Source organism: Salvelinus namaycush, chromosome 2 (genome assembly GCF_016432855.1).
Source record: "Salvelinus namaycush isolate Seneca chromosome 2, SaNama_1.0, whole genome shotgun sequence".
Lineage (NCBI taxonomy): Eukaryota > Metazoa > Chordata > Actinopteri > Salmoniformes > Salmonidae > Salvelinus > Salvelinus namaycush.
Genome location: NC_052308.1, coordinates 38,787,033 through 38,812,678, shown reverse-complemented (window position 1 = coordinate 38,812,678; position 25,646 = coordinate 38,787,033).

The following is a 25,646-nucleotide window of genomic DNA, read 5'->3' as shown; positions in this document are numbered from 1 at the left end:
GTTTTAGTACCAATAAATACTCAGACATAAAACATGCACATTATAATAGCTAAAACAAGAATAAAAGGTCTAAAAATGTGCAAACACTACTTTAATCCTTTTATTCCCTGAAACAATGTACCTCCCCACACATTTATCCACCTGCATTTAATCAGCAGGCCAAATTGGTGGGATGACTTTAAATTAACAGCGTTAGCCTGTGTCTCTGTGTGTGAGAGGTGAGGGTCTCATCCCTACATAGTTTTTGTGCAGTAAATGGAACACACAGTATTGGTGAGCAACAGGTTCCAGTAGTTTTTTTTACCCTTATTTTACCAAGTAAGTTGACTGAGAACACATTCTCATTTACAGCAACTACCTTGGAAATAGTTACAGAACATTGTGAATGTATGCCCCGGTTGATAGCGTCGCATCAGCAGCTGAGGCCAATTAGGTTTGCATGCAAGGCTGTGCTGAGTGCTGTGCCGAAAGAGCAGGCAGACTAAGGCTGCATTTAGACAGACAGCCCAATGCGGATATTTTTTCCCCTAATTGGTCTTTGACCAATCACATCAGATCTTTTCACATCAGATATTTTTCAGATCTGATTGTTCAAATTAGTGAAACATAGATAAGAATTGGGCTGCCTAAGGGCTGGATTCAATCCGTATCCCAGAAGTATCGCGGAAGATCTGTGTTATAGCTCGATTGAAATGTAAAGGCAATGTTTCCGCATTCGTGGATACTGCATACACGGTAAACGCTGCATATGTCGGCTCAATCAGAAATGACTTTCACATTTTAACCTGGATCTTTTACAACACTTTTGCGATACAAATTGAATCCAGACCTAAATGTGTAGCCAGTTACAGGGCTAGGATTGCCTTTGAGCTGTCTTAACCCTGTATAAACATACAGAGAAAATTGGAGCTCAGAGAATACCAGCCTGTACTGTGGAAAAATACTGGAGCTTCAATGTCAAAGCGGAAATATCATAACAGGTTTACCAATTGCTCAATAAAAGTGGGTTTAGCTTTTAAATGTGGTGTCTTGGATGATTCATATGACAGTACTGTAACATTTCTACTATAGACATTCTATGACTGTTCACCTGGCAAGTGAGGGAATAGGACAATAACAGATTCAACTGGCAGACTGTCACGTTCCTGACCTGTTTTTCCTTTTTCTTGTATTTATTTAGTTGGTCAGGGCGTGAGTTGGGGTGGGCTGTCTATGTGTGATTTTCTATGTTGGGGTTTTGTGTTCGGCCTGGTATGATTCTCAATCAGAGGCAGCTGTCAATCGTTGTCCCTGATTGAGAATCATACTAAGGCAGCCGGGGTTTCACGTGTGTTTTGGGGGTGTTTGTATCTCGTGTCAGTGTTCGTGCCACACGGGACTGTTTTCGGTTTTGTCACGTTTGTTGTTTTTTTGTATTTGTAAGTGTTCAGTTTCGTTTTGATTAAATCAATATGAGCACTAACAACTCTGCGTTTTGGTCCGACCCTTACTCCTTCTCCTCATCCGAGGAATTAGACAGCCATTACACAGACCACTATTTCATAGCAATCAGCAAGACCTGGACAAGTTCTAAAAGTCCAGGAACTTATTTTCTAGAATTGTTCAACTATACCACGAGATGATTGTGCTTTGTGAAGCCATTGGATAATAACACAGGATAGCGTATGAGTAGCATATGATCACATCAGTGGAGGCTGGTGGTAGGAGCCATAGGAGGACATGCTCATTGTAATGGCTGGAATGGAATAAATGGAATGGTATCAAACACATCTAACATATGGAAACCACGTTTGACTCCGTTACTTCTATTCCATTTCAGCTATTACAACGAGCCCGTCCTCCTATAGCTCCTCCGACAAGCCTCCAGTGGATCACACATTTTTATTTTATTTAACCTTTATTTAACTAGGCAAGTCAGTTAAGAACTAATTCTTATTTACAATGACTGCCTACCCTGGCCAAACACTAGCCCGAACGACACTAGGCCAATCGTTATGTTGCAAGGTATATTGCAACATAAAATGTCAAACAATTTGGTAGATAGAGTGCCTCGTCTGGTGGAAATTACCCACATCTAAAGGCTACTCGCAATGGATACAGACCATGTCATACACAGTGTTCATCTCTAGTGTGTGAATGTGAGCCAGAGTTCAGTGGTAAGACGCTGTTACTCCTCTGGAGAACGATGAGAGTGTTTCATACGGTAAACAGCTCAGATGTTGAACCGGTGTTCCAGTGGCAGTTGATTGTTAGAGTGGGGAAGACTGCATGAAGAGAATAACAAAAACAACTGAGGAAGAGAGAACAGATCTGTCTGTACAAATTGATGGGAGGGACAGGGGTGACCTGATCAGAACTAGTCTGTAATATAGCACACATTTATAGGAAGTAGCCAAAACTAGCCAGAAAACACCATGCCACTTCTCTCTGTCCCTAACTCTCTCTGGCTCCTAAAAAAAACATTCAAAACATCTAGTATAATGGCATTCACTTTAACACTCTTATTAATTTATTGATGTGTTATTTAATTCATTCATACACACACACACACACACGTATGAATCTGAAGTGTTGTGTTGTGAAGATCCGATCTCTGTTACTTTTGGGAGGCTCTATCTCCTTCCAGAGACATGAAAAACAGTCCGTTGATGTCCTCTCTTAGTACCTCATTGAACTGCCAACGCCCTGTTGCCCCTCAAATCCCCTTCAGTCCTCTGGTACATATAGAGGTATATAATGGATAAGAAATCCCAGGCATTGAACTCCAAACGTTTGATCCTTCTCCATGCAATCTACCAATCCATGACACCATAAATCCCTAAATTACTCTCTTCTTCGGGTTACAAAAACACCTTTCTAGAATAATCAGGCAGCTTGAGTCAACCATCAACCATCCGTCCTCGTACTTTATTTTTCTTCACCCATTTCCAAGTTGTTTGTAATGACTGAGTTTTTGTGTGCTTGGCCAGCTGCTGGGATAATAAACAGGATTTGGTTAATGGCTCTTGGTCCATCCTGAGACAGGTTTCTAACAGCTCTTAGCAGGTCTGGCAAACAATGATAATCAGTGGAGGAGTTCTTCCATAGAGCCACAGTGATTTATCAACAGGTTTAGCACTTTTGGCAACAGAAGTTTTATTTTAGTCAGAAAGGCGCAGACGTGGGCCACATCCAGGTATATATATATAGAGAGAGAGAGAAAAGGAAGAGAGAGAGAAAGAGACTAGGAATGGTAGGGTCAATTTAATCACAGAGATACTGTTGAAACGAACATTGTCTATCCTTTGTTCTAAAACAAATGGCAGCGTATAAATCTTGGATACTTTACGTTGTTGCTCATTAATCGAGTGAATGGGAGCCTCACTTAAGATGTACGGTCTCAACCAATTTGTTATCTGGATTTTGTCAGAGACAGAACTTGTGGGGATATTTGGTGGCAATGAATCAAAGACGATGTATCCAGTCAGACAATGTCTGTGTAGCTTGCAGCCTTTAGACCATTTCCATTTAGCTATCATCACTTAAAGGCCATGTTGCAAGTTACATAAAACTAGAATATACACCCCTTGTAGATGGCAATCCCCCCCCCCCCCCCCCCACCATTTGTATAAATATATAGCTAGCTAGATTACAACTGCTGGGGAAAAGCTAGCTAACTCCTACCATCAGTCTCTGAGTTCACCATCTTACCTAGCTAGCTAAGTGGACTGTAGCTAGGTTTCTAGAAAATAACAACTATATACTTGCAGTTGCTATATTTTCTATATATTTTAAAGACTGGTTACTGACTATTGAACATTTTTTGTGAAACTATTTTGTTTCCCTGCCTGTTTATTGATGCGTTGGTGACTAAAATAGTTGTCAAGAAACATGCCCTTCTTGATTTTTACTGCAAATACTGTAGCTTTTGTTGTTTTGGTCAAATTTGGCTGAGTAGGCTTTTGCACATTTACATTAGTGTTTCATTAGTTACTCAGTTATTGACTGACTAGGATCATTCTTATTATTCATGTTTTTGGTGTTGTTGCATTTCAGATGGACAGACCAGGGCCCGTATTTACAAAGCATATCAGCAGTCGTTTCACCACAGGACCCGAGAGGTATTATAGTCAATGTTTATGAACTGAATATTGTATGTGAATTTCCATATATCAATAACCGTAACAAAATGGTTGAATTGTTCAGCAACATGTGCAATGCATGCTAACATGGCTTTGGTGATAAAAGGCATATAATGCATTTATTGTCATCTCCCTATCAGGTCACTCACTGCATGCTGTGACATAGGCCTGGATGGTGACACACATCTTCTTCAAGCTGCCTGACTGAATACTGGGGCCTTCAGTAGTACCGGAAGCAAGTGCCTTACCTGGGAATACAGCAACACCTGTTAAATCCACTTCAATCAGTGTAGATGAAGGGGAGGAGACAGGTGAAAAACTATGTATGCCTTGAGACAATTGAGACATGGATTGTCACTGTGTGCCATTCAGAGGGTGAATAGGCAAGACAAAAGATTGAAATGCCTTTGAACGGGATATGGTAGTAGGTGCCAGACGCACTGGTTTGAGAGTGTCAAGAACTGCAACGCTGCTGGGTTTTTCACACTCAACAGTTTCCTGTGTGTATCAAGAATGGTCCACCACCCCAAAGGACATCCAGCCAACTTGACACAACTGCGGGAAGCATTGGAATCAACATGGGCCAGCATCTCTGTGGATGCCGTTGACACCTTGTAGTCCATTCCCCGACAATTTGAGGCTGTTCATAGGGCAGAACGGAGTTGCAAGTCAATATTAGGAAGGTGTTCCTAAAGTTTTGTAAACTCTGTGTATATTTCAGTTGACACACCTGTGATGTGTCTGATATACATGAATAAAAATGTATTCACTCTGGACCTTTTCAGTCATAAGCTCTAGGTGTATTTGTCTTGAAGTTTAAGTTACGAATTCGAAGACCAACGTGACAGACATGCTATGAAAAAGTTATTGTTTTGTAATATTACCATAAAAAAATGAACATTTGTTGTTTTTAGCAAAACTTTATTGCATTTGGGTACCCCAAAATGTGGCCATTGAAAAAACCTTCATAGTTGCATAGCCCAGCAGACTCAGCTGGGGATATGGGGATGGACGTGTTCGTTTTTATTAAAGGGAGACATGTACAGGGAAGAGAGAGCATGAGTGTTGGAGTGAGTACAGTAAATACAATACAATCATAGGCCCTAGATAATATGCTATGTCATCATCACACAGACAGACTGCCATAGTAAAAGAGGTTTAAATAGTGCATCAAGTCTTCTATTCGAAAGAGGAAGAGCCCCTGACCTAGCACTGGCCCAGGGTCTCCTGCCTAACCCTCTAATCACAGTCTCACCGACAGGAAGTTGCTCAAGGAGTGGACAGGTGTATGGTGCATAGGGCTTCTCCACTCATATGAGTGGAGTATTAGCTCCTGAAATTGTATCATGCAATGTAATGGAAAAAATAATATCATGACTTACTGACACAGAGTGCTCCATGTTCCTGCTGGTAGCAAGCCTCAACCTGGATGCAGCTAAATGTCCTGTCTTACACGGAACCCAAACCGGCTGCGCGCGTGCGCTATCGTGCATACATTTATTTTGTCCCCCTACACCAAACACGATCACGACACGCAGGTTAAAATATCAAAACAAACTCTGAACCAATTACATTAATTTGGGGACAGGTCGAAAAGCATTAAACATTTATGGCAATTTAGCTAGTTAGCTTGCACTTGCTAGCTAATTTGTCCCATTTAGCTAGCTTGCTGTTGCTAGCTAATTTGTCCTGGGATATAAACATTGAGTTGTTATTTTTCCTGAAATGCACAAGATCCTCTACTCCGACAATTAATCCACAGATAAAACGGTCAACCGAATCGTTTCTAGTCATCTCTCCTCCTTCCAGGCTTTTTCATCTTTGAACTTATATGGTGATTGTCATCTAAACTTTCATAGTATTACTACACCGACCGGCAACACAGTTCGTCTTTCAATCACCCACGTGGGTATAACCAATGAGGAGATGGCACGTGGGTACCTGCTTCTATTAACCAATGAGGAGATGGGAGAGGCAGGACTTGCAGCGCGATCTGCGTCAGAAATAGAAAGGAGTTCTATTTTAGCCCTTGGCAACGCAGGCGCTTGTTGACGCGACGTGAGCGGTGTGGTCAGCCTATTAGAGTATGGTTGCATCTATATCCACCGGGCTCCAACCTGCAGAGACGAACTAAAGAAAATGTTACCTGTATTTCAGTGGCGGTCGGTGCCATTTAAGATGATGCAGGACAATATTTTCTTTATGTGCATGGCCTTATTTCTATTACAGCATATTGGATGATTCATATTCCATTCACCCAGTTCAATGTAACATCAATAGGTTTAGGCTACTACATGATACAACATTTTTCCTTATATCCATCATGAGGTTGCTACAAACTACCCTATGAATGAAAGTTTACAACGTAGTGACACATGGGCAGACAGTGACACATTCAATACCACCTTGCACATTCTTGCCTGCATCTAGCTGATCCAGGGTGTAATCATTAGTCCAACAGTTGCAAACGAGAATTTCTATTGGACTAATTCCGATATGTTTATAACCGTTTCGTTCTGTTTGCTTCCGTTTTAAAAGTTTTTCAGCAGAATCAACTTTCATAGCCACATATAAACAGCTTGTTGTATTCCTTCTCGCGTCTATGCACTCTCCTCCTCTCACCTTGTCCCTTCGCTTGTGGACTTCAAAGCACAACACATCAGCTGTCTGTGACCAGTCGAAAAAACCTTTCCAAGCCAAACCTTCATATGATAACCTCTTCCCACAGCTCACATTGTTGTCACCATATTAGCTAAAGTAACATCATAGTCAACATAGCTAATAGAACTAACGTGTTAGTAAACCCGCCACAATCATGCAATACAGTGTACAGCCAATAAGCAGTTTAGCAGTTACACAGACGGGCCCTGGTGGCAATAAATTAGTAAAACCAAAAGCTTTCCTTGACTTGGAAGAGTTCCAGTGTTGGATAGTCATAGCCAGCTAGCTAACATATCATCCCTCTATTTGACCTGGGTGTTTGAGTAGGCTAAACTAGCTAGCTGCGTTTGCTAGCTAAGTAAGTGAAAGTGATTTAAAAAATAAATAAATATAGCTATACTACATGACCAAAAGTATGTGGACACCTGCTTGTCAAACATCTCAATCCAAAATCTTGGGCATTTATATGGAGTTGGGACTTGCTTCCATTGAAACACAAGAGCATTAGTGAAGTCGGGCACTGATGTTGGCCGATTAGGCCTGGCTCGCAGTTGGCGTTCCAATTCATCCCATAGGGGTTTGATGGGGTTGAGGTCAGGGCTCTGTGCAGGCCAGTCAAGTTCTTCCACACCAATCTCGACAAACCATTTCTGTAAGGACCTTGCTTTGTACACAGGGGCATTGTCACGCTGAAACAGGAAAGGAACTTCCCCATACTGTTGCCACAAAGTTGGAAGCACAGCATTGTCTAGAATGTCATGGTATGCTGAGGCGTTAGCGGGCCTAGCCCGAACCACGAAAAACTGCCCCAGACCATTATTCCTCCTCCACCAAATTTTACAGTTGGCACTTTGCATTTGGGCAAGTAGTGTTCTCCTGGCATCCACCAAACCCAGATTTGTCTGTGGGACTGCCAGATGGTGAAGCGTAATTCATCACTCAAGAGAACGCGTTTCCACTGCTCCAGAGTTCAATGGCGGTGAGCTTTACACCACTCCAACCGACGCTGGCATTGCACATGGTGATCTTAGGCTTGTTTGCGGCTGCTGGGCCATGGAAACACATTTCATGAAGCTCCTGACAAACAGTTATTGTGCTGATGTTGCTTGCAGAGTCAGTTTGGAACTTGGTAGTGAGTGTTGCAACCGAGGCCGATTTTTACAGGCTACACGCTTCAGCACTCGGCGGTCCCGTTCTGTGAGCTGAACCTTTGTTGTTCCTAGATGTTTCCACTTCACAAAAAGCAGCACTTACAGTTGACCGTGGCTGCTCTAGCAGGGCACAAATTTTACGAACTGACTTGTTGGAAAGGTGGCACCCTATGACGGTGCCACATTGAAAGTCACTGAGCTTTTCAGTAAGGCCATTCTAGTGCCAATGTTTGTCTATGGAGATTACATGGCTGTGTGCTCAATTTTATACATCTGTCAGCAACGGGTGTGGCTGAAATAGCCGAATCCACTCATTTGAAGGGGTCCACATACTTTTGTATATATATAGTGTAGCACTCGCTCTCTTGCTCCTCCTTCATTTTGGGAGAAATTAATTTTTTCAAAAATGGTCTTTCTCTCTCTTTGAGTCATCTACTCACCACATTTTATGCACCACAGTGCTAGCTAGCTGTAGCTTATCCTTTCAGTACTGGATTCATTCTCTGATCCTTTGATTGGGTGGACAACATGTCAGCACATGCTGCAAGAGCTCTGATAGGTTGGAGGATGTCCTTCCGGAAGTTGTCATAATTACTGTGTAAGTCTATGGAAGTGGGTGAGAACCATAAGCCTCGTCAGTTTTGTATTGAAGTCAATGTACCCAGAGGAGGATGGAAGCTAGCTGTCCTCCTGCTACACCATGGTGCTACCCTACAGAGTGCTGTTGAGGCTGCAGTAGACCTTTTTTGAAAAACAGTGTGTCTTAATCAATTATTTGGTGATGTTAATATATTTTATATAGTTTTATCGAAAAAGGATAACTTTTTAAATGTTTAACTCATTTAAAAAATGATCAAATTCACTGAGGAGTTATTCAGTGAGGAGGCTGGTCCTCCCCTTCCTCCTCTGAGGAGCCTCCACTGCTGTATTTAGGATTCATGTATCAGTTTGCATACTTCATGATTCATGTCTTTAAATGGCAAGAATAGAGCTGAAAACAAATATTCATGCCATTTTGTGGCTACGACAAATGACATTGCATCCATGTGAATTTATAGCTAAGCTATTATTTATATTATGGCAGCACGTCTCAACTCACTAACAATTGCTACCTCGACTTATTCCATCATGACACCATGCTCCTTATTTGACTGTGGTTTTTCTGCTAGCTAGCTTAGCTAGCTGCCTGTGATTGTTGAGGGCTAATTTTGCAGTCAAACGAATTAAAATATGGTGATTAGCCTAGGTAGCTAGCTAGCTAACTACATGACAGCTCTATTAATTATTGGGTAGGTACAACAGACAGTAAGACAAAAAAGTACATGGGTTTGACAGAGAGGACTAACTGATGTCTCCAATTAGCCACACACCTCTCCAAAGTGTGCACGGTTCCTAAGCAATTTCAATGCACTTTCTTCAAAGAAGAGTCTTCATGGATAAGGTCATTTTTTGAGCTCTCCTAGCTGTGCCGTTGAGGAACTAGAGCAAGCACACTTGTAGTTATTTAATTTGGAACACAACGTTGCATCCCCACCATCACACAATTACTGTTGCTGTTTACGCAATCCAAAAGCGATCCATTATAAATTGCAATCTGTGTCAGCTGGGCATGATTTGAAAGCTTGTTCTATTGTCAACATAACTAGCTAAGTTACACTATAAAATTCGATCTTACAGTGTTAGGCTTTCACAAGGCAATTCAGAGAAACAGATCGTAATTTTAGTGCTCGTAGAATGGAGTCATGATGCTTGCATTCAGGTGCGTGTGACCGGCAAATTTTCTTCACAATAAACAAACATAGGCTCATTCTGTTCAAAACAACCCAGTGTATGACACCATGTCATCTTGTAACTGTACTTCAAACTTACTGATCATAAACGTTGACACTGTATATGACATGAGTTTTATGATTTGGAAATGTGAAGTGCTTGCTTGTATGACATTAAGGAAGTATGTATTATAATACTCAACATCTTTCAAAATGCATGGAGTCATCCTAATTTACAACATTTACCTCACTCAGAACCCAGAACATTTTCAAAAGTTGCCCAATTACCGGGAGTGATGTGGGCAACTTCTTGTCACCCGTGGTGCTCATGTTCAGAACATCTGTCAGTCAAAATCCATATACCACTGTGAAGCACAGAGCCAGAGCTCTGACGAGTGTTATGGCTACTGAAGAGGAGGTCATCAATTCAGATGTATGAGAGAGAGGTGCTCATCTGAATGTTAAGAACCCTGAATAAAATCTCAGTCAAACAGCAAAGGGACATTCAGTGATGTCCTCTCTTTCTCTCTCTCTCTCTCTCTCTCTCTCTCTCTCTCTCTCTCTCTCTCTCTCTCTCTCTCTCTCTCTCTCTCTCTCTCTCTCTCTCTCTTTTTCTCTCTCTCTCTCTTTCTCTCTCTCTCTCTCTCTCTCTCTCTCTCTCTCTCTCTCTCTCTCTCTCTCTCTCTCTCTCTCTCTCTCTCTCTCTCTCTCTCTCTCTCTCTCTCTCTCTCTCTCTCTCCAGTGATCACTCACTTTCACCTCTATTCCCATAAGGTGTTGAAAAGCTTTAAGCCTTCAGTAGGTGTAGGAAAGAGACCATTAATCAACCTGGGCTCCTGGGGTCCGGTGTGGCTCCGTTGGTAAAGCATTTCGCTTGCAACGCCAGGGTTGTGGGTTCCAGTTCGAAAAAGGACAAAAAATGTATGCACTCCATGTGCTGTAAGTCGCTCTGGAAAAGAGTGTAAATGACTTAAATGTATATGTAACCTTCTAAAGGACTGCTAAAAGCTCTGTTTTTTCCCTTCTGAAACCTGTTACGTTTGCAGTGACCCGTAGGACAGTGGTATTAAACAGCTGAGAAATCGAACAGTCTTGACATACTGTTTAGCATATTAACGCTGCTGTTTTTTGTTTTTGTATAACAGCATTACCAGAGATCTGTGTGTTACTGTTAGGCTTAGACTAAAATCTGTGAATATAGAGGGCTTTTCCAAAAAAATGGTTGCTTTATAACAACTGAAATAATTGTATAATTGTGGCTCATTTTAGGAAGCTAGGCACTACTTCACAGGAGCGCCATTTGAAATGCCTTCTGGAACATGTGAACGTTCATGTGCCTTAATTACAAACGAATACACTTGTTAAATTACGAGCCTAGTTGGTTTAGCCACGGAAAAGGGAGCAACCTTCCCGCTAGCCATGATAGTCTGAGATAATGAGTGGGCTGGAAATGCAGAGAGATTAGTTCAGATTGGTCTGCCATGTAGCAGGCTTCTGTCTATAACATGAGCTGGTCTGTATGTGTAGGTATTCCCTTCTAACGAGGATTTTTTGAAAGATATCAGATAGTAGAACTGCGTAAGTGTTGCTCTCCACTCTCCGAGTTTTGAAATCAGTGGAATTAGAGTATGATAGCTAAGGAGATGGAGAAAAGTCTGGCTTTTGATTACAAATATGCAGACAGAGTCGAAAAGAGGACACACAGAAGGCTGTTGTATAAAACACTTGCCTCCGGATTACATCTTCAAACAAAGGGCAACCATTGCATCCGTGACAGACAGGGAGAAGCGTCCATCTATGTACACGGGTAAGAGAGTCTAGCTAGTTACATTTTCAGATATTACACATTTCTAATTTTGTCAGAAAGTTATTTTCATTTCAAGTTAAAGTGTACTGTTAGTTAGCTAGGTAACGTTACGTTTATGATCAGTGTAGTAATATTATTCGTATCTCAGAGCCATTTGCATTGCAAGTTATAGCCTAATGTTAGCTAGCTAACATTGACCCTGGTTGGTTAGCTACCTGCAGATTCATGCAAGGTAGTAACATTATGAGTTGGAATTATGGTTCATTGTTTAGAAGGGTTGGGGAGTAACGAATTACATGTAATCCATTACATGTAAGGGATTACAAAAAACAGTAACTGTAATTTGTTACGTTACCAGCTAAAATATTTTAATCAGACTACAGATACTTTTGAAAAACTAGATGATTACTTCGAGAATTACTTTTAAATTCAGAAAGGATGTTTGTGGAAAAAATGACATTCAAATCAGCATTGAAAAAAGGAGCAAGTTAAAAATGTTCTAACCACCATTTATTTAACCAGGCAAGTCAGTTAAGAACAAATTCTTATTTACAATGACAGCCTACCCTGGCCAAACCCAGACAACGCTAGGCTAATTGTGCACCACCCTATGGGACTCCCAATCACAGCCAGATGTGATACAGCCTGGATTTGAACCAGGGACTGTAGTGATGCCTCTTGCACTGAGATGCAGTGCCACATTGCAGACCAATGTGCCACTCGAGAGCCCGAGTCAGAGACCACTATGATGACACCACCAAATGTGTTTGATGGATCACGGGAAAAGAGCAGGAATAGACTTTTGTCTTCCAGTGGTGCAACTGCTGTCGGCATTGCAAAGATTATCCAACTTGAATAAACGCTTGGAGGTAAGGATGACAGCAGTGCAGTAGTCTACGGCGATACGGATATCACTTATTATTGATATCTACATGGCGCATTGATGTGAATCACACTGCTGCTCTCTCATTTAGCTATTTGCGCTTACGGATTGTGGTTGTTGTGGATGGCTGTTCACAAATCTAAATGTGTATTTGAACCCAATAATGGTTGAATTCAAGAAGTTTAAGCTGCCTATCAATCATTGTTTTTGAAACCAGTGGACAGCCAGTGAAAAATGCGCTCTTGCAATAGCTGCATAGTGCGATCCCAGCCTGTGGAATAAAAGTGGGGCTTTTATTGTTCAATCTAATTTATGTTGATTAAAAAGAAATCCATCGGCCTAACGGACATATGCTGAAACTCGCACACTTTTGATAGATTTAAAGAGGCAATCTGTAGTTGCTACATCCATTTGTGGACTTATATATATATATCAATTGATTCTTGATGGACTCCATGAGAACCCAAAATATAAGCTTGTTTTTCTCCACAGTAAATGTAAACAAACACTGTATAGCCTCATAACATGGTTAAAACAATACTTTTGATATCATGGATGGTCAGTCCTTGCATCCATAGCTCTGTCTATTAATCTGAGAGTGGTAACATTTCTCCAGGCCCATCCCTCAGCTTTGTACCAAAACAGAGGCGGGACAGCTGTTTCATTGTTTCATCTGTGGATTTGCTCTTTAAACAGCTGCATATTATCAAGATATCAAAGTGTCACCAACAAAAAGGTGAACAATAGGCCTATAGCAAATGCAGCACATGGCATTCATTTTTCACATGTAAATAGCACTTTTCAGTAGTGCTCAAAGCATGCCATTCCATGAGCGCAGCATTTATTTTTCAACTGGAATCTATGAGCACAATCAGTACTCCATGACGACAAAATCATAAACAACTACTCTGTAGTTAATAAATCCTTAGTTTTGGGGTTATGCTCAGGTAAAATAATCTGGCTAATCTATACTTCCATATTTCCAAGTCCTATTCTTGAAGATCAAGAGGTATAGCATTTACTGGAATGACTGGAATTCTGATAGACTTTGGTTTTTAATGTAAAGATATAAGATTTAATTGTATTATTATATGTAGTAGAAAACGATAGCTTAGAAGAAGCCTACATAATCAATCCATAAAGTAACATTTTACATCCATATGTGGCCAGCTAGGTAAACTTTAACATTGATTTATCCTGCAATAGATGTGGTTCAATTGGTAACATACATTTTTGCCTTCTTCTAATGCCTCTTAAGAGGAAAGTAATCTAAAGGGAACTGAATGTAATCAGATTACGTTACTGAGTTTGGGTAATCCAAAAGTTACGTTACTGATAACAATTTTGGACAGGTAACTAGCAACTGTAACAGCTTACATTTAGAAAGTAACCTACCCAGCCCTGTTGTTTAGCTAGCTAGCTACATGTCTAAACAAAAGACTCCACAAGTAACTATTTCAATAGAATGTTTATGATGTCACTGCGACAACTGTCGATAGACGAAGCTTGTAAATCTACTCCGATTTCAGAGCACTCTCATCTGGGTGTGCCAGAGCGCAGAATAACTGACAAATTTACAAACGCTCAACACCCGTTGAATGTGGCCGGTGTCAGTAAACATTGACAAAAAAACGTAATTAAATTGTTGCCAGCAGCACAGTTGCAGTCAGCAACGCTCTGGATAACATAAAAACAGCCTCACCGGCTCTGCTAGGGCGAGAAAAATGGTCAGAGTGAGCTGTTCTCTCACTTGTGTCTGGAAGTAGCTAGCAAGCTAGCCAACGTTAGACAGTTAGCTTGGGTGCTTGACTGCTGTTGCTAGGTCAGAACGCTCAGATCAACCCTACTCCTCAGCCAGAGCGCCCAGTGTGGGCTCTGAACGCTCTGAGAGCGAAACGCTCTGAATTTACGAACGGACAATCTGACAACGCTCTGAGTTTACAAACGCCCAGAGCACACTCTGGCATTCCAGATTAAATTTACAAACACACCCGTAATATAAACCAGGCTTTAGTCTGGTCTTTAGACATGTGAATCCTTAAAGAGATGGGTGAGGCTAAAGTTTAAGAGGATGTGAACGATGCTGAATGTATGTAGACAAAGAAGAGCTCTCCAGTAGGTACCAAAACATTCAAGGGCCATTTTCTCAAAAGTAAGGTTACAAGTTTATCAACTTTCAAAGCAGAATTACTTTCCCATTGTTCCTCGACTGTAGTGTACGATATATAATTTTTTGCTCTGGGTCCAATGTAAAAAACACCATTTCAAATTTTGCTACATAAGACCGAGTCGAGCAGGTCGGTCACATATTAAGTAGTGGAATAGTATAGTATACCCACTGGGCAAAAACTGGCTGAATCAATTTTGTTTCCACGTAATTCAAAAAAATAATACCAATGTGATGACATTGAATCAACGTGGAAAACTGATTGGATTTGAAAAAGTCATCAACGTTAGGGGATTTCATTTTATTTCACCCAACTTTTCACCTAAATGACAAGGTGCAATTTTTTGTTGATTTCACGTTGAATTCACATTAGTTGAAAACTCAACCAAATGTAAATCAAAACTAGACGTTGGAATGACGTCTGTGTCCAGTGAGTAGGTTCACATGGATTTGGATATGATAAGTTCCCACAAGAGTACAGACTACAGCCTCATTATCGTGGGAAAGGCTCCGTTCTCCATATAATCTTCCCACAGAGTAATAAGCAGAAATAAATGGGATTAAAATGTGATCATTTTTCTAATCCAATTTCATTCCATCTGGAGAAATCTGTGTCCAATTGACTGAAACTTCTCATCAAACATCTTAACTAAATTCCCATCTCTTCCAATCAGTTTGTTTCTGTGGTTAGTTGTCACCACTTTGTGTACAATTTTTCTCATTGTCAGTCCATGGGAAGCTCACTGTCTCTGCACGGAATAATTAAAAGGCGCTTGAACTTCATGCAACAAGCCTCTCAACATCCGTATCATCAAATCCCACATGCCAACTCACTGAAACCACTTCTGTAATTCTATCTCACTGTTAAAGCCCCAGAAAGAATGTAAAACAACATACAACAAGGAAACTGCCAGAATCCATTTGGACTGGAGTTGATATTATGTAACCTTTTATGGAACACATCCTTTCCAACATGGCCACTATTGACCTGGATGCGTCCGAAATGGCACCCTATTCCTTTTATAGTGCACTACTTTTGACAAGAGCCCATGGCTCTATATAAGGAATAGGGTGCCATTTGGTACACAGGCCTGAAGTTCCCATGGCTTGAGCACGGGGACCTTGTCAAGCACCAGGAACTAACAGGGTTCTACATGGAACAGGACATTTCTCCCGTGAGCCCTGTCCACACCCTGGCCCAGTTTAGCTATCAAGATGTTAAAGAATTTAATTCACCCTCACCATGCTGTGCCTAACGTTACCCCATACTCCTGACTCAGAGCCATGTATTTAGCTTCATTACTGTTTTGAAGTGTCTGTCTTATATCTAGGTGACACAACATATTTGTTTACACAAAACTACCTCCATACTTCCATTTGTTTGTATGGGTTCCATAGAGTGGTCCTAATAGTTTCAAGGCCAAACCGTTCAGACGCTACAGACGTTTTCGTGAGAAGACCGATTTTCAGGATGTCTCATGGTCTGACAAACATCGCTGGAGCTCAGCTACCTTCCACCGCAGATGCACTGATATCTCTAGCTTAAACTGACAGATTTTGATGGGGATTCTTTTATTATGTTACTTAGATTGACATTTAAGGATGAATTAAAAGAGTGTCACTATGTTTTATTTTTATCCAATCACCACAGAGGAGAGAGTAATTTGATTTGTGGAGCAAGCAAGTGAACAGCCGAGCACTAGCTCGCCAGGGTGTAAAAGCAGGTGATTACTCCTCATCTCTACAAGCCATTCCCTGTCAGAATCAATTATACCTTTTCTTAGCTTTGTTATCTTTTCATCAATCAGTTTCTATGGTTGTAAGATTTCCAACTCAATATAGAAGTGATGCATACAGTATCTAGGTGTTGACTGTCTAAAAGCATGCAAGTGTTTTTTTTTAGGAGACTGATAGATTATATGGTTCTAAGAAATAAATTATATACCAAGATCTGGCAGCAGAAGTTATTTCCGAACACTAATCTACCAAATCTGAGATAAAATCCTATCTCAGGAGGATACATTTGTCTGTTTCACATTAATAAAAATGTGTTACATTGTCTTTTATGGCAGCTGGTATCATGATACTAGGCGAGACCCAAATGCAGACACAGGAGGCAGATGGTTGGAGTTTAAGATGTTTATTAAATCCAAAGGGAATAGGCAAGAGAATGGTCATGGACAGGCAAAAAGTCATAACCAGATCAGAATCCAGGAGGTACAGAGTGGCAGGCAGGCTCGAGGTCAGGGCAGGCAGAATGGTCAGGCAGGCGGGTACAGAGTCCAGAACAGGCAAGGGTCAAAACCGGAAGGACTAGAAAAAGGAGAAAAAGTAAAGCAGGAAAACGGGAAAAACCGCTGGTAGGCTTGGACATACAAGACGAACTGGCACAGAGAGACAGGAAACACAGGGATAAATACACTGGGGAAAACAAGCGACATCTGGAGGGGGTGGAGACAATAACGAGAACAGGTGTACAGATCAGGGTGTGACAGCTGGCCCTCTTATTATTATGGTTGAACACATTCAATCCAAGCCTGGCTTAAGACGATGAGATTCCAGCAAAGCTCCCTCCCATCTTGTCCAAAAAGTTGACTCAAGTTTGTCAAAAAGCACCTGGGTGATCATCAAGACTCTTGAAAGAATGTTCTATGGACAGATGAGTCAAATGTTTAACTTTTTGGATGACACAGGTCCCATTATGCCTGCCGAAAACCAAACACTACATTCCACAGTAAGAACCATATACCAACGGTCAAGCATGGTGGTGGTAGTGTGATGGTTTCGGGATGCTTTGCTGCCTCAGGACCTGGACGTCTTGCCTTAATTAAAGGAACAATGAATTCTGCTCTGTATCAGAGAATGTCAGGCCATCCATCTGTGAGCTGAAGCTGAATCCCAGCTGGGTCATGCCGCAAGACAATAATCCAAAACACACAATGAAGTCTACATGAAAATAGCTAAAAAGCAACACATTTGAAGTTTTGGAATGGCCTAGTTAAAGTCCAGACCTAATCCCAATTGAGATGTTGTGGCAGGACTTAAAATTAGCAATTCATACTTGAAAACACACAAATGTCTCTGTTAAAGCAGTTCTGCATGGAAGAGTCAGCCAAAGTTCCTCCACAGCGACGTGAGAGACTGATCAACAACTACAGGAAGTGTTTGGTTGGAGTTGTTGCAGCTAAATGTGGCACAACCAGCTATTGAGTGTAAGGGGGCAATTACTTTTTCACACAGGGGCATTGGGTGTTGCATAACTTTGTATCTGAAATAAATGAAATAAGTATATAATTGTTGTGTTATTTGTTTACTCAGGTTCCCTTTATCTAATATTAGGTTTGGTTGAAGATCTGATAACATTCAATATCAAAAATATGCAAAAGTAGTGAAAATTAGAAAAGTGGCAAATACTTTTCACAGCACTGTATTTTCGTATCTAAGCTGTTGAATTCCGACTCCACTTTGTCTCTGTACTGACGTTTTGCCTCTTTGATTACCTTACGGAGGGCATAACTAGACTGTTTGTACTCAACCATATTCCTAGTCACATTGCCATGGTTAAATGAGGTGGTTCGCACTTTCAGTTTTGAGCGAATGCTGCCATCTATCCACGGTTTTTGGTTTGGATATGTTTTTATCGTCACAGTGGGAACAACTTCCCCTATACACTTTCTGATTAACTCAGTCACTGTGTCAGTGTACATGTCAATGTTATTCTCAGAGGCAACCCGGAACATATCCCTGTCTGTGTGATCAAAACAATCTTGAAGCATGGATTCCAATTGGTCAGACCAGTTTTGAACAGTCCTTACCACAGGAACTTCCTGTTTGAGTTTTTGCCTATAGGAAGGGAGGAGCAGAATGGAGGCGTGATCTGATTTGCCGAAGGGAGGGCGGGGGAGGGCCTCAGGATTTATTAAAGTCCCAAGCTATAATAAATGCAGCCTCAGGATATGTGTTTTCCATGTTGAGAGCCATCGTGGTATTGGCTTTAGGGGGAATATACACAGCTGTAACGATGACCGGAGAGAATTTTCTCAGGAGGTAATGCGGTCGACATTTGATTGACAGTTTAATAATTATTCCTATATCAACAATAATCTTACTCAACAGTCAATTTACTATTTTCTTATTCTGAATGGGCGTCGAGATCAAGAATCCAAACGCTCGTTAAGGACTTCAATGCAACAATGGATTTAGTTCAACGTTTTATTACAAATAAAATAGGTAGGTACAGTTGTCTTAACTCTTAAGAATCCATTTCGGTAATTTACTTTAAATTACTATAGCGGGCACGAACGGCCTTGTTTTTCTAAAAATAATATCTGTGTCAATATCGCAAAATTAACTTACTAACAACCTGTTGTGTATTCACGTGACAGTTGTCATCAACCAGAAACCGGAAACAGGGAACGCTGTCATTTGACTTTTAAAAGTTTTTTTTTTAACTTCATTACTCAAAATGACTGCACCGAAGTGGACACGACTTTTCACTGTGAAAGAGGCTGTATCTAATGTTAGTTGGTGATATGGATTCGGACACATCCTTGCACTTTGAAAAGTGAAAACAGCAGATACAGTATTCACCCGCTTGGCATTTCTCCTGTTTTGTTGCCTTACAACCTGGAATTAAAATAGATTTTTTGGGGGGGGTTTGTATCATGTAATTGACACAACATGCATACCACTTTGAAGATTGAAAAATATTTTTTATTGTGTAACAAACAAGAAATACGAAAAAAAATAAAAAACTTGAGCGCGCATAAGTATTCACCCCCCGCAATGTCAATACTTTGTAGAGCCACTTTTGCAGCAATTACAGCTGCAAGTCTCTTGGGGTATGTCTCTATAAGCTTGGCACATCTAGCCACAGGGATTTTTGCCCATTCTTCAAGGCAAAACTGCTCCAGCTCCTTCAAGTTGGATGGGTTCCGCTGGTGTACAGCAATCTTTAAGTCATACCACAGATTCTCAATTGGATTGAGATCTGGGATTTGACTAGGCCATTCCAAGACATTTAAATGTTTCCCCTTAAACCACTCCAGTGTTGCTTTAGCAGTATGCTTAGAGTAATTGTCCTGCTGGAAGGTGAACCTCCGTCCCAGTCTCAAATCTCTGGAAGACTGAAACAGATATTTAGCACCATCTATCATTCCTTCAATTCTTACCAGTTTCCCAGTCCCTGCCAATGAAAAACATCCCCACAGCATGATGCTGCCACCACCATGCTTCACTGTGGGGATGGTGTTCTCGGGGTGATGCAAGGTGTTGGGTTTGCACCAGACATAGCATTTTCCTTGATAGCCAAAAAGCTAAATTTTAGTCTTATCTGACCAGAGTACCTTCTTCCATATGTTTGGGGAGTCTCCCACATGCCTTTTGGTGAACACCAAACGTTTACTTATTGTTTATTTTCTTTAATTAACTTCTACTTGCACACAATCCCGGATCCGGGAGCACCCTCATCAGTAAAAAAGCTGACTAGCATAGCCTAGCATAGCGCCACAAGTAAATACTAGCATCTAAATATCATGAAATCACAAGTCCAAGACACCAGATGAAAGATACACATCTTGTGAATCCAGCCATCATTTCTGATTTTTAAAATGTTTTACAGGGAAGACACAATATGTATTTCTATTAGCTAACCACGATAGCAAAAGACACAACTTTTTTTTCCACCATTTTTTTCCTGCATAGGTAGCTATCACAATTTCGACCAAATAAAGATATAAATAGTCACTAACCAAGAAACAACTTCATCAGATGACAGTCTGATAACATATTTATTGTATAGCATATGTTTTGTTAGAAAAATTTGCATTAAATCATAGTTTTACATTGCAGCCACCATCACAACTCTCACCAAAGCAACTAGAATAACTACAGAGACCAACGTGAATTACCTAAATACTCATCATAAAACATTTATGAAAAATACACAGCGTACAGCAAATGAAAGACAAAGATCTTGTGAATCCAGCCAATATTTCAGATTTTTTAAGTGTTTTACAGCGAAAACACAATATAGCATTATATTAGCTTACTACAATAGCCAACCACACAACAGCATTGATTCAAGCCAACAATAGCGATAACGAATAAACCAGCAAAAGATATACATTTTTTCACTAACCTTCTCAAACTTCTTCAGATGACAGTCCTATAACATCATATTACACAATACATATAGAGTTTGTTCGAAAATGTGCATATTTAGCGGCACAAATCGTGGTTATACAATGAGAATAGTAGCCAAGCTGCCAACAAAATGTCGGGAGAAATCTTGGGAGAGGCACCTAATCTAATCAGTAACTAATCATAAACTTGACTAAAAAATACAGGTTGGACAGCAAATGAAAGATACATTAGTTCTTAATGCAACCGCTGTGTTCGATTTTAAAAATTAACGTTACTACGACATACAGCGTGCGTTAAAGCGAGACCGCACCGAAATTAATGGCGCAATAGTAGTTTCACATTTTTAAACAGAACAACGAATTAACATCATAAATAGTTTTTACTTTTTGATGAGCTTCCATCAGAATCTTGGGCAAGTTGTCCTTTGTCCAGAAGAATCGTTGCTCGGTTGTAGATTGTCGCCTTCAACTTTGGAATTAGCAGTAAACATTAGCCATGTGGCGAAGACGTGCCCAACTCACTATAACGCAGCACAAAGAAATATCCGAAAATCGCAATATACTGATATAAACTGATATAACTCGGTTTAAAATAACTACATTATGATGTCTTTAACACCTATATCGAATAAAATCAGAGCCGGATATATCTAAGGCCTATAACGGGAGCTTTCCAGAACGCCATCCTGAGGTCTGTCTTGCGTCATGGCGAATGTTGAAAAGAGTGCACCCCACGTTCCCAGACCCTTTATATGGCCTCAGATCTGCCTAGCAACTCCATTCCAATTCTCACTATTTGCTGACATCTAGGGGAAGGCGTATGCAGTGCATGTCGACCAATAGAAGACATGCAAATTAATAAACTGACCCTAGAACAGACAGCCTGATTTCAGATTTCTCACTTCCTCACAGGAAGTTTGCTCCAACTTGAGTTCTGTTTTACTCACAGATATAATTCAAACGGTTTTAGAAACTAGAGAGTGTTTTCTATCCAATAGTAATAATAATATGCATATTGTACGAGCAAGAATTGAGTACGAGGCAGTTTAATTTGGGAACGAAATTTTTACAAAGTGAAAACAGCACCCCCTATTGAGAAAAGGTTATTAAGCAATGGCTTTTTTTCTGGACACTTTTCCGTAAAGCCCAGCTCTGTGGAGTGTACGGCTTAAAGTGGTCCTATGAACAGATACTCCAATCTTCACTGTGGAGCTTTGTAGTTCTTTCGGGTTATCTTTGGTCTCTTTGTTGCATCTCTGATTAATGCCCTCCTTGCCTGGTCTGTGAGTTTTGGTGGGCGGCCCACTCTGGGCAGGTTTGTTGTGGTGCCATATTCTTTCCATTTTGTAATAATGGATTTAATGGTGCTCTGTGGGATGTTCAACGTTTCTGATATTTTTTTATAACCCAACCCTGATCTGTACTTCTCCACAACTTTGTCCCTGACCTGTTTGGAAAGCTCATTGGTCTTCATGGTGGCACTTGCTTGGTGGGGCCCCTTGCTTAGTGGTGTTGCAGATCCTGGGGCCTTTCAGAACAGGTGCATATATACTGAGATCATGTGACAGATCATGTATCATTTCTGAAGGTAATTGGTTGCACCATATCTTAATTAGGGGCTTCATAGCAAAGGGGGTGAATACATATGCACGCACCACTTTTCCGTTTTTAATTTTTTAGAATTTTTTGAAACAAGTTATTTTTTTCATTTCACTTGACCAATTTGGAGTATTTTGTGTATGTCAATTACATGAAATACAAATAAAAATCCATTTAAATTACAGGTTGTAATGCAACAAAATAGGAAAAACGCCAAGGGGGATGAATACTTTTGAAAGGCACTGTATGTTGGGTGTTGTCGATTTTTGATGCTCTGAAACTTGGGGAATAGCTCTCAGATTAGCAAGTCCTGTCATGATAACTTGGTTGCTACAGGCGAGCACATCAGCAGTGGAGCTCGAATGATTGCTCTCTGTCTCATAGAAATAGTTGAAGTGTTTAGCTGTATATAGTCAGCTAACTAGTTGCTTGTTTTCTCTTGTTTCTACCAGTGTAATTCATATGTAAATGGCCAAGTTGCTTGCTATAGCTAGCAAGCAACTCCTACTCCTCTTCCTCCCTGCATTTTGCTGCTGAACCCTGACTCTCCACATCACTTCCTTCACTTTCCCTGACCTAGAGGAAAAGAGTAACAGAGGGAGAGGAGAGGAGCAACAAATAGGATACAATTGTGGTCAGGAACATAATCTCCCTCTCACACTCTCTCTGTTCCTTCCTCTCTTTCTTTTTCTCAACCATACACCAGTGGAGGCTCCTCAGAGGAGGAAGGAGAGGACCATCCTCCTCAGTGAATTTCATAAACATTTAAATTGCAAAACATTTACAAGTTATAATTATTAGATAAAACCATACTAAATATAATCACGTCACCAAATAACTGATTAAAAGAAGGAAGTCTACAGTACCCTCAATAGCACTCTGTAGGGTAGCACCATGGTGTAAGCGGAGGGCAGCTAGCTTCAGTCCTCCTCTGGGTACATTGACTTCAATACAAAATCTAGGAGGCTCATGGTTCTCATGCCCTTCCATAGAGTTACACAGTAATTATGACAACTTAAGGAAGACGTCCTTCTGCCTATCAGAGCTCTTGCAGCATGGACTGACATGTTGTCCACCCAATCAAAGGATCAGAGAATGAATCTAGTACTGAAAGCAAAACTACAGCGAGCTAGCACTGCAGTGTATAACATATGGTGAGTAACGTTAGTTGACTCAAAGAGAGAGAAAGACAATAGTTGAACAGTTTTGAACAAATACATTTCTTCCAAAATGAAGGCAAATCAAGAGAGAGAGAGAGCGAGAGAGAGAGAGAGAGAGAGCGAGAGAGAGAGAGAGAGCGAGAGAGAGAGAGAGAGAGAGAGAGAGAGAGAGAGAGAGAGATTGTCTTTTTTCACTTTCAGGTTCACTTACTTAGCTAGCAAATGTAACAAGCTAGTTTATCCTACTGAAACACCCTGCTCAAAGAGAGGGATGCTATGTTAGCTAGCTGGCTATGACTTTCAAACACAGCACTGGAACTCTTCCAAGTCAAGGTAAGCTTTGGTATTACTAATATATTGCCACCGGGTCCTGCCGGTGTATCTGCTTACTGACTGTACACTAACGTTACTGCATGATTGTAGCGGGTTTACTAATGTGTTCGTTCTATTAGCTATACTGACTATGACCTTACTTTAGCTAATATGGTGACTACGATGTAGGTTGTTTGTAGAGGTTTGGCTTGGAAAGGTTTTTTTGCCTGGTAGCAAACAGCTGATTTGTTGTGCTTTGAAGTCCACAAGCAAAGGGAAGAGAAGGAATACAACGTGGCTGTTATGAGAGTGAACTCTGTTAACACGTGATCAGGGGGGTATTCATTCCGCCGATTCTGTAAAATATGAATTTGTCCTACAAATCTTTTATTATCTCCGAACAGTTGTTGTGTTTTGTATCTTCTCTCTTTATCTGTCTCTGTCTAGTACTTGTTGCATTCACTGAATTGTTGTCATAGTAGGCTATGATTTCTACATTTTGTGTCAGGCCTGGTCTGTACTAAATCTTATTGAGAGAGATTACCTACATTTTGTGTCAGGCCTGGTCTGTACTAAATCTTATTGAGAGAGGTTACCTATATTTTGTGTCAGACCTGGTCTGTACTAAATCTTATTGAGAGAGGTTACCTACATTTTGTGTCAGGCCTGGTCTGTACTAAATCTTATTGAGAGAGGTTACCTACATTTTGTGTCAGGCCTGGTCTGTACTAAATCTTATTGAGAGAGGTTACCTACATTTTGTGTCAGGCCTGGTCTGTACTAAATCTTATTGAGAGAGGTTACCTACATTTTGTGTCAGGCCTGGTCTGTACTAAATCTTATTGAGAGAGGTTACCTACATTTTGAAATAGTCTCTGAATAGTTGTTTGCATTTTTACATTATTGCAGAAGTAATACTCATTGTCAATCAAATAGCCTATTTTGTGTGGGTTTTGAAATACTTTCTGAATACTGTCCTCTGGTCACAGTTTGGATACTTTTTGAATGTATATGTAAATTACATTTATAAGTATAATATATTATATTTGGTACATTTTGAGATAGTAATTTAGTCAAATCTACTACAATTTAAATACTTGTTGTGTTGAGTGTTAATCGTTTTATGATAGTGAGTGTCTTTATACAATGGAAGACAAAATGAGTGTTGACATGAATGTGGTGTCATATTAAAGAAGAGGTTGTGGTCATTAAAACTAAGTTAACTTGTTATAAACATTTGTTCTTTGTTTTTGAGCTATGTCTGTTTGTTTGAAATGTATTTGTCATACATGTAGTGAACACACATACACACAGGTATCCAAATGTGTAAAGTATGGATGTCTATTCCGAACATAAAAAACTATCAATACAAATAAGGGGAAAAAGTGACCAAACAACAAAAGCGCAGTAGAAGAAAACAAAAGCATGTGCTAGAAAAAAAGAACAGAAAAAAATGAGAATATATCTCACCTTCTATGTGGGTCTGGAAACAAGACTTCCTCCACATCACATGTTGTCTTGAGCTAGGCAGTGTGGAAAGTATCACCTGGTGTACCGTATCTAGGCCTGGCATAATCCCTGATCGACGTCTCCACAAGCCTCCTCCATTGCCTGTAGAAGGGGTATGCGTTGGTGGGGCTGGCGATCATACACCTTCCAACACCATGCAGAGAAGAATTCTTCAAAAGGATTCTAACATACCTGGTCTGCTCTTTTCCCCCCCCCCCTTTACTTAACTAGGCAAGTCAGTTAAGAACAAATTCTTATTTTCAATGACAGCCTAGGAACAGTGGGTTAACTGCCTGTTCAGGGGCAGAATGACAGATTTGTACCTTGTCAGCTCAGGGATTTGAACTTGCAACCTTTTGGTTAC